At 44.1% G+C, this 8,741-nt stretch overlaps 2 non-coding genes across 2 annotated transcripts; one reads left to right on the top strand and one right to left on the bottom strand.

Annotated features, from left to right (window-relative positions):
- The first annotated feature begins 984 nt into the window (after nucleotides 1–984).
- trnar-ucg (transfer RNA arginine (anticodon UCG)) lies at nucleotides 985–1,074 on the top strand. Its single transcript is given in 2 exon segments — nucleotides 985–1,020; nucleotides 1,039–1,074. It is a non-coding gene; the product is annotated as a tRNA-Arg (tRNA).
- A 4,062-nt stretch (nucleotides 1,075–5,136) lies between these two features.
- Nucleotides 5,137–5,209, bottom strand: trnat-ugu (transfer RNA threonine (anticodon UGU)). The gene has a single exon. It is a non-coding gene; the product is annotated as a tRNA-Thr (tRNA).
- Between the last annotated feature and the right edge of the window lie 3,532 nt (nucleotides 5,210–8,741).

The following is an 8,741-nucleotide window of genomic DNA, read 5'->3' as shown; positions in this document are numbered from 1 at the left end:
TTGTCTCCGATCCTTTGGTCACTCACAACTTCTCATTTCACCTGAAGGACACTGCTTCCTTAAACAGCATGGGGAATTACTGCAGGGTATCCATTGCATGTAAAACACTACAGCTGATGTTTTTCAAATTCAGCACTTTATTCCTGCGATCTCAGAGAACTGGTTTAACAAATCAGACCATCGCAGGCCGAGACAGAACATGAGGAGGCCATTCAGGCCTTCAGACACGTGTCACCTCATTTGCGTAAACTTGGCCCATGCATCAATATGAGATATTTATTTCATTTGCATGGACTTATGGGAAGCAGCTCAAAACACATCAAAATGATGAGGTCTGATTTCAATGAGATCAATTTCAGACTGAGATCCCTGAGAGTGTTTGCAGTGAATACATTGTGCACGGGGAAGAAGGAAGCAAGTTTTAAACAAGCCCTACATGTAGTCAACAGACATCTTCACTGGTGGTGAAAAGTCCTCTCTAAGTGCAGTTCTCTTTATGCTTCATGTTCTAAAATCCTATTTACCTGTTTACTGATCCTCACCTGTGGAAACAGTTTCTCATTGTCTACTGCCATGAAATCTCCATTTGACCCTCTTTGCTTGAAACAGAACAATCCTGGCCTTTTGAATATCTCCACAAATCTGAATTCCCTCAGCCCCAGGCATGATGAAGCCTGAAGATTGCAACAAAACTTTAGAAACAAAATTCACTTGGAAGGTGGTAACATGGAAATAAAACAAAACAGCAACAGAATCTCCTGCTTCACAAATCTTTCAAAACTTTCTGTGATCCAATTGGAAACAAATTGTATAATATTCACTCAATAGAGAGAACCCGGTGCCAGGAGAACAGGCAAACAGCACCGTCTCAGGAACAGGGAGACAGATTGAGAAATAAAATATTCTTGAAAGTCTTTGCTGCTTTGAATTCCCTGAACAAAGTGGGATGTACCTCACTCTGAAAGAGGTGTTCCTCTGTTCGATGGCTCGTTGGTCTAGGGGTATGATTCTCGCTTTCGGTCTAATATGCCACTGACATGCGAGAGATCCCGGGTTCAAATCCCGGACGAGCCCAGATTTCTTCTCTTGACATTCACTGAATCACTCAACCAGCTTTGTGAGAAACGAAGCTGCTCTAACGTCATTGTGAACCCAGCACAGAGAAACACTTGTTCAAAGCACAAGAGTGTTTCCGAATGTGTGCTCCGCAATCTGAATGATTCTGGAGATCGCACGAACTGCAAACACTGGAGACAGAATTGTTGCAGTGTGGAACTGGAGGAATGCAGCAGGTCAGGCAGCAGAGGAGAAGGAGAAAAGTTGACAGTTAGGTCCAAGGCCAATCATCAGAATGAATTCTACCCTTAATTAATGGTCAATTATGTATGTGTGAAAGTTCAGGAAGCTGTGAGGCAAAGTGACTGGAGACAGTGCTGAACAGGTTTGCGTGAACACTGACGCGTGTGAAGAATGTCATCAAGAAAGATAGATTGGAAAGTTGATATAGTTCTTCTTGGAGAACAGTAAACTGGTCTGAGTAAAGCTTTCCAAGTTGTGAATGGTATGAACAGGAGAACTCCCAGGATAAAAATGCTCACATGCCTGTAAAGATCGAGATCAATTAGGCAGAGGTGTAAAGTCATGACGAAAAGAAGTAAGAATTACATGACATAGCACATTTTTATACAACAACTAAGTGGACCTGTAAATCCCTGCCTGACTGCAACAAAGAGGCAGATTCATGCCACACAAAATGGAATTTGATGGTTCTGTGAAAAGCCACAATGTGCAGAGTTACAGGTAGAAGGCAGGAGAGTGATATTAAAACAGACACTCATGTACTTATTGTGGAGACCCGACGCACCCACAGCTAAGGCGAGCTACATGGTCTCCGTCTGCATTTTGACAAATTTTGTGATTCTGAGTGGAATGACAGCTCGACCAACAGAATGTGGGAACTTAGACAAAGGTAATACTTACACAAAGGTGACATGCCTAAGCCACAGAAGATTACAGAACAACAGTGAAGATCTTTTGACATCATTCTTTCAGGTACATGCCACACAACAGTTGAAAAGCTAAATACTTGTTGAAAAAGTCATGAGCTAGAGCAACAGAGTGATGCAGCGGGAGCATGCTGGGCCCATACTCCAGAGATCGAAAACTCGAAACCATTCTCTGCCTTTTGCTACAGGCATATTGCGCTCTGTCCCGCATCCTGTGTTTTGATCAGTTCTCTGTTTCCCATAGCTTCATGTGCCTGAAATAAATATCTCATATTGATACACTGGCCAAGCTTGCAGAGGGGAGGTGACATACTTATGAAGGTCTTCTGCTTTCTCTGTTGTCTGCCCTAAACTGAACTGTAAAACCTCTTATCTGAGATGGGAATAAACTGAGGAAGTTGAAGCACATCAAGTGCAGCTATTTTTTCATTTCTGCCAGTAATACCCCATGCCGTTTCAGATGTGAATATTTGGAGGATCAGCAGTGTGAGACAGCATGGGAAGGCACAATGGTTCAGTGGTTAGCACTGCTGCCTCACAGCGCCACAGACCCTGCTTCAATTCTGCCTTCCGGAGATAGTCTATGTGGAGTTTGCAAACTCTTCCGGCTTCCTGAAGTTGTTCTCGTTTCCTCCCACAGTCCAGAGATGTGCAGGTTCAGTGGACTGGCCGGGCTAAGTTCCCCGTAGTGTTTGGCGATGCGTGGGTTATGGGAGGAGTGGGGTTGGTGGGATGCTTTGAGGTGCAGTGTGGACTTGTTGGGATGCAGGATCTGTTTCCACTTTGTAGGGGTTCTGTGAGCATTATGGTGCAGACACCACCATTAGGGAGATATATCACTGAGAAATACAAGTGGTTTTGGGACACTGTGGCTTGATGGACTGAATGGCCATGGATTGATGACATCACTCTCCCTGTCTCTGAGAGGGAGCGGTGGGAGAGAAACAATGGCTCATTTTGAACCCTCCCTTCTGCATTGTACTGTCTGCAGCCCCGCAACTCAGGACCGTTGGGGACGTCCATCAGTGAGTGAGTGTTTCACTCAGGTTCTGTTAATCTGGGACTGTTGGTGTCAGACATTAACTCCTGCTCTGGATGCAGCAAAGGAAAAGACTCCCGCATTGCAAAGGTGTTATTTGCAGGGTTGTTGTGTGCAGACAAATTTTGAACACCAAACAGGCTGCAAAGAAAGATCCCCTTTTAAGTTGTTGAAGGGACTAATCTCCAGTTTTGTCTTCTCTCTTTCACAGCAGCTCTCCAAGCTTCTGTCCGTCTCTGATAAATGTCATTCGACAGAAGTTCAAATTGTCATTTATTACTTGCTGCAGAAGCCTGATTCCACAGCTCTGCTCCATCCCTCTTCCAGTGCTTGAAAGGGAGCGGTAGAGCATATACCATCTTCCAGCACTACCTGCCCATGGAGGGAAATTATTTGATGCATCTGCCAATGGGGTGAACCCTGTCCCAGCGGAAGGGACAAATAGAACCGTCCCAGGAACAGGGAGACAGAACGAGAAGATGCTCTTTGTGGTTTTCACTGCCTGAAGCAATGGGGAATAATTGTCCAATCAACATGTTCAGATATGTTATAACACACCTCTGGAGCAGCTAGAGCTTCGCCTCTGGTCGCCCACATCTGAGGTAGGGACACTACCACTGCGTGAGTGGCATCTGATTTATTGTTAAGTGGGACTTCATCAGACTGGGTCATTAGTCTCGTGGTCTGATTGTCACTTCAGCTAGATGTCGTCAGTGCAAGAAGTTGCAGGTTCGAATCCTGTGTGAGGCTTTATTGCCTTTGACATGTGTTTCATTTTTAATGTTTGGTAGAACATGGAGGCGGCTCTTTATGAAATCAATTTCAGATTATGATCGAAAGCGTCTTTGCTGTGAATATATTACATGCATCCACTTCACCTGAGGAAGGAGCCACACTCTGAAAGCTCCTGATTTCAGATAAACCTGTTCGTCTGTGACCTGATATCGTGTGACTCCTGACTTTATATCACATTCGGAGGAAAATGAGTCAAGTTTTAAACCATGTCTGCTCACAGTAACCTGGCTTCCTCATTGGGGATGATAAGCGCTATGTCAATGCAACTATGTCTCTTTCAACTGTCCTTAAATGAAAGTATCTGTTTACTGACCTTAGTCAATTGAAAGAAATTTTTGCTATCAGCTTAATCAAACTACCAAACCCCATCACTACCCACCCCCAACATTATAAGCGGCTCCAAAGTTGCCAGCTGGTCGTTGGAAATGTGGAAAGGAAACAAAACAGCGAACCCAGTCTCCAGCTTCGTAAATCTTTCATCACACTTTGTGATTCAGACTCAAGGGAAAGCAAAGGATCAACTTTCTGATTGAGCAGAATAAGGCAAGGCACCTTTCCCTTCTTTAAGGCACGGGGAGATTGATTCTGATGCTCTCGGTGTCATTAGCTGATCTGAGACATCGAAATAGTCAGAATTCAGTGTAAAGATCAGGAATACAAGTAGAATCTCGGCTCTGGCACGATCGGATACTTGGGAACAGACAAGAAGTGGAAAGGCTCGAAGGGAGGTGGCCCTGGGTTCAGGAGAGCTGGCTTCTTGTGACATGGATGTCTCTGCAGTGGGTGGAATAAGACTCTTTCTGTGTCTCCACAATGCATGTCCCAGACTTTGTTTTGGAAAAGTAAAACTGGCAAAAGACAATTGCTCTTCTTGTGAAATCACAGTCTTAATTTGAAATTTCATTGCCCATCCTTGTCCTTTTAGACTGAAGGAAACTCTCACTGGGCTGATTCTGGCCGATTCAGAGTGAGTGTTGTCTTTGTAACCAGGAACCTGTTGACAGCAACAAAAGGGAGCATTCGGCGGCTGCCCGGGGTTTGTGCTCCTCCCCCATTGTTCATCTGCCACTCTGCAGTTTATACTGCTTCACCTCGCTCTTCCGACCAAACATCACTCTCACCAGCTGCTTCCTGCCATTCCGAATGGTCCGCCTCAAACACGTGGAAGGGCGAACAGGAACGTGGAATTTCAGGGACATTTCTGGCCTGTGGAGGAAATGATATAGTCATAATTTCAGATAATCTTTTCAGGGCACCTTTCAATCTTGGAAGCAGAAGATGTAGAAAAATTACCAAAGGCCCCAGTGAGACTTGAACTCACGGCCCCTGGTTTACAAGACCAGTGCTCTAACCACTGAGCTATGGAGCCAGAAATGCAGGTGCAGGAAGAGAGTCTCATGTATTAGAAATGACAAAGTATTAGATAACTGGAGATGATTACAATCAAGACGTAACAAAACCAAAACACAGCAGAGCGGCATCACATGCAGAAGGATGGGAGAATGCAAGGCTGAATCAGATAGTGTCCTGAGTGACATAAACAAATCTTTCCTGCTAGTCCAATGATTACAAATCAGTGCGTTCACTGTCATAGCCTGTTAATGGTTATCATTTACAGTTATAAATACGAAATATTGACTGATCTTTAGAAGCAGAATTACGAGACTGCTCAGTCAAAATCGATTCATTCCATGTTACAGTTCCACAGCAGCAATGCCAGCTGAAACTGCCTGGCGTGCAATAAGTTTAAAACAAGAACAGAGGGGAGGTCAGGAAAAGTGAAGGGCAATGGTAGTTTGTGAGAGGTGACTGGAGGCCAAATGGAGCCAGGCTCAATGTGGGTGCTGAAGACTAGTCCTCACTGTTTACACTGGTATACAGATCACATTGGATCAATCACACAAGGATCCTCCTTCGTGTGTTGTCCTTTGCACATCACAACTCGGGTCAGTGCCTCGAGGGGCTCGGATACTTTTAATTTGGCAACTAACTCAGGTCAGTGCTGCACAAACTAAGCTGTGTCAGGACACTATTTAAACGGGCCACCACTCATTGCAATGACCCAGAACTATGCAGAAAGAGGAAGAACACCAATACAAAATCTTCGCTCTGAATGGATATCCCTGCAATTTCATCCAAAGGTACTGACTAAACAGCAACACGAAGAGGACACATTATGCCCGAACACACTGGACACACTGCCACACATCAGGAACATATCAGAACTGACAACTTCTATGACCACTAGGAATTACGGTAGCACACAAGCCCAAAGCCATGCTACGACAAACATTCTCCAGGATTAAAGACACCATACCCACGACATGCAGAACTAACATTGTTTACAAAATACCGTGCAACGATTGCCACAAACATTATATCAGACAGACAGAAAGGAAACTAGCCATCAGTATGCATGAACATCAGCTGGCAGCAAAATGATATGACAAACTTTCCCTAATATCAGTACACCCGGATAATGAAGGCCATCAGTTTAACTGGGACAACATAACTGTAGAAGTGCAATCCAAACACAGACACACATGGGAATTCCTAGAGGCATGGTTCTTAATCCATAATGCAGTTGGCAAACATATAGAATTGGACCCCATATGCAACCCATACAGAACAGAATGCACAATGACAGAAGTTGCTGGAACAGACCGGGCAGTATAAATTCCAAGTGGAGGAGAACAACATCGCTTCTTCGGAAGTCTCACTCATGATGTTACCTCGCATGGTGACGAAAAGTCTGAATGAAAACAAGCCAGCTGGGTGAGCAAGTTTACAACTTTACTTGTTAACTTTACTGTTTAATATGTGTCTCAGTGTCAATCTTTGTAATATTATACACACACTGTTCTACCCGCTTCTCCCGCTGTACACAAGGTTTCCCCACAAAAGGCAGCTTTATGTGGAACACAAGCGGTTTCTCCTGACAATGGGTACCGTTGCCATGAGTTGGGATATGAAATAGACAGTGAGCTGAAGTAGCCCCACACTCATGTTACTCATTTACCTTTCAATTTCAATTTTCAATTTCCAAAAGCCAGCGATCCAATCACTTCCACTGCTGGGAACCTGACAAAAACAGCGCTGGGCAGACATTCCTCTTCGGAAGCGTCTGTCAATTTGCAAGGGTAGAAAAGCTGTCAACTTCAGTCGAGTGAGAGAGAATACAATATTCCAATCTTCCAATTCAAAATCAGATGCCGTATCAATTACTCCACTGGCTCCACACGTCTTGCTGCAGCTTTCATCCTGTCGATTGCGATGTAATCAGGGATACTGGCGGAAAAACCATTTGCAAGGTGAATATCCTGCAAAATAATCACCGTCGCTGCTGCACTTCAATGTTCCCCACTTTGTGAAGCGGTGAATGTCACTGGCAAACGAAACACATTAGCCCTCACATGCCTGGTTCACTGTCACCTGTTTCTTTGCCACCTGTTTCTCTGCTGGAACTTGCCATTGTTTTATTCACAGTCATTGCAAAGTTCTGCCTCACATATCCATTTTTACTAAATTATCTCCTCGCAACTTAAAAACATCCCCTAGACTTGAAATCTCCCATCCTTGGGAAATGAAAACCACAATTCATACTATCTACATGTCTCATTATTTTATGAACTTCTAACAGGCCGCCTCTCAACCTCCTGAGCACCAGCGAGAAAAGTCAATATCTATCCAACCTTTCTTTATAAATCAAAGCTTCCGTACCAGGCAACATCCTGGTAAACTTCTTCTTTACACTCGCCAGCTTCATAATATGCCTCCTGTAATTGTGTGACAGAAACCGCACACTGTATTCCAGAAGAGGTCTCATCAACATCCTGTGCAACATCAATATGACTTCCCAACTCCGAAACTGAAACAATCGAGCAATGAAGGCTGCCGTGCCAAAAGACTGTTTAACCACTGTCTAAATGGGATGTAAACTTCAAATAATCATGTACCTGGATCCCCTAGGTCCATGAGTCGGCACCTTAACAGTGAGAGAAAGTCGGTGGGAGGATGAGGAATAGTTTTGAATTTCTTTGACCTCACATCTGAAGAAATTTATTGTACACATGCAGCTGAATAAGTTCAACAATTCATTCTCCATGAAGAACTATAAATGAACCTGAGCATTTTTCAATTAAAAAGTAATGTGAGACCCTCTCGAGTCAGAAGGAAGCCATCGCTGTTCTGTTCCTGAGCTTATATTACCCAACAAGCTCTGCATCATGTCCATATGAAGATGGATAAGGGAGAACCAGTGAATATAGTGTACCTGGACTTTCAGAAAGCCTTCGATAAAGTCCCGCATAGGAGATTGGTGAACAAAATTAGGGCACATGGTATTGGGGGCAAAGTACTGAGTTGGATTGAAAATTGGCTGGCTGACATGAAGCAAAGTGTAGTGATAAATGGGTCCCTTTCAGAATGGCAGGCAGTGACCGGTGGGGTACCACAAGGTTCAGTGCTGGGACCACAGCTGTTTACGATATATATTAATGATATAGACGAAGGCATTAGAAGTAATATTAGCAAATTTGCTGATGACACAAAATTGGGTGGAAGTGTGAAATGTGAGGAGGATGTTATGAGAATACAGGGTGAGTTGGACAAGCTAGGTGAGTAGACGGATGCGTGGCAGATGCAGTTTAATGTGGATAAATGTGTGGTTATACACTTTGGTGGCAAGAACAGGAAGGCAGATTACTACCTCAATGGAGTCAATTTCCGTAAAGGGGAAGTACAACGAGATCTCGGTGTTCTTGTACATCAGTCAATCAAAGCAAGCATGCAGGCCCAGCAAGCAGTGAAGAAAGCTTATAGCATGCTGGCCTTCATAACAAGAGGAATTGAGTACAGGAGCAAAGAGGTCCTTCTGCAGCTGTACAGGGCCCTGGTGAGAC

Source organism: Stegostoma tigrinum, unplaced genomic scaffold (assembly GCF_030684315.1).
Source record: "Stegostoma tigrinum isolate sSteTig4 unplaced genomic scaffold, sSteTig4.hap1 scaffold_89, whole genome shotgun sequence".
Taxonomy (NCBI): Eukaryota; Metazoa; Chordata; class Chondrichthyes; order Orectolobiformes; family Stegostomatidae; genus Stegostoma; species Stegostoma tigrinum.
Note: the sequence above shows the minus strand (reverse complement) of the source record. Positions and strands in the feature narration are given on the sequence as shown.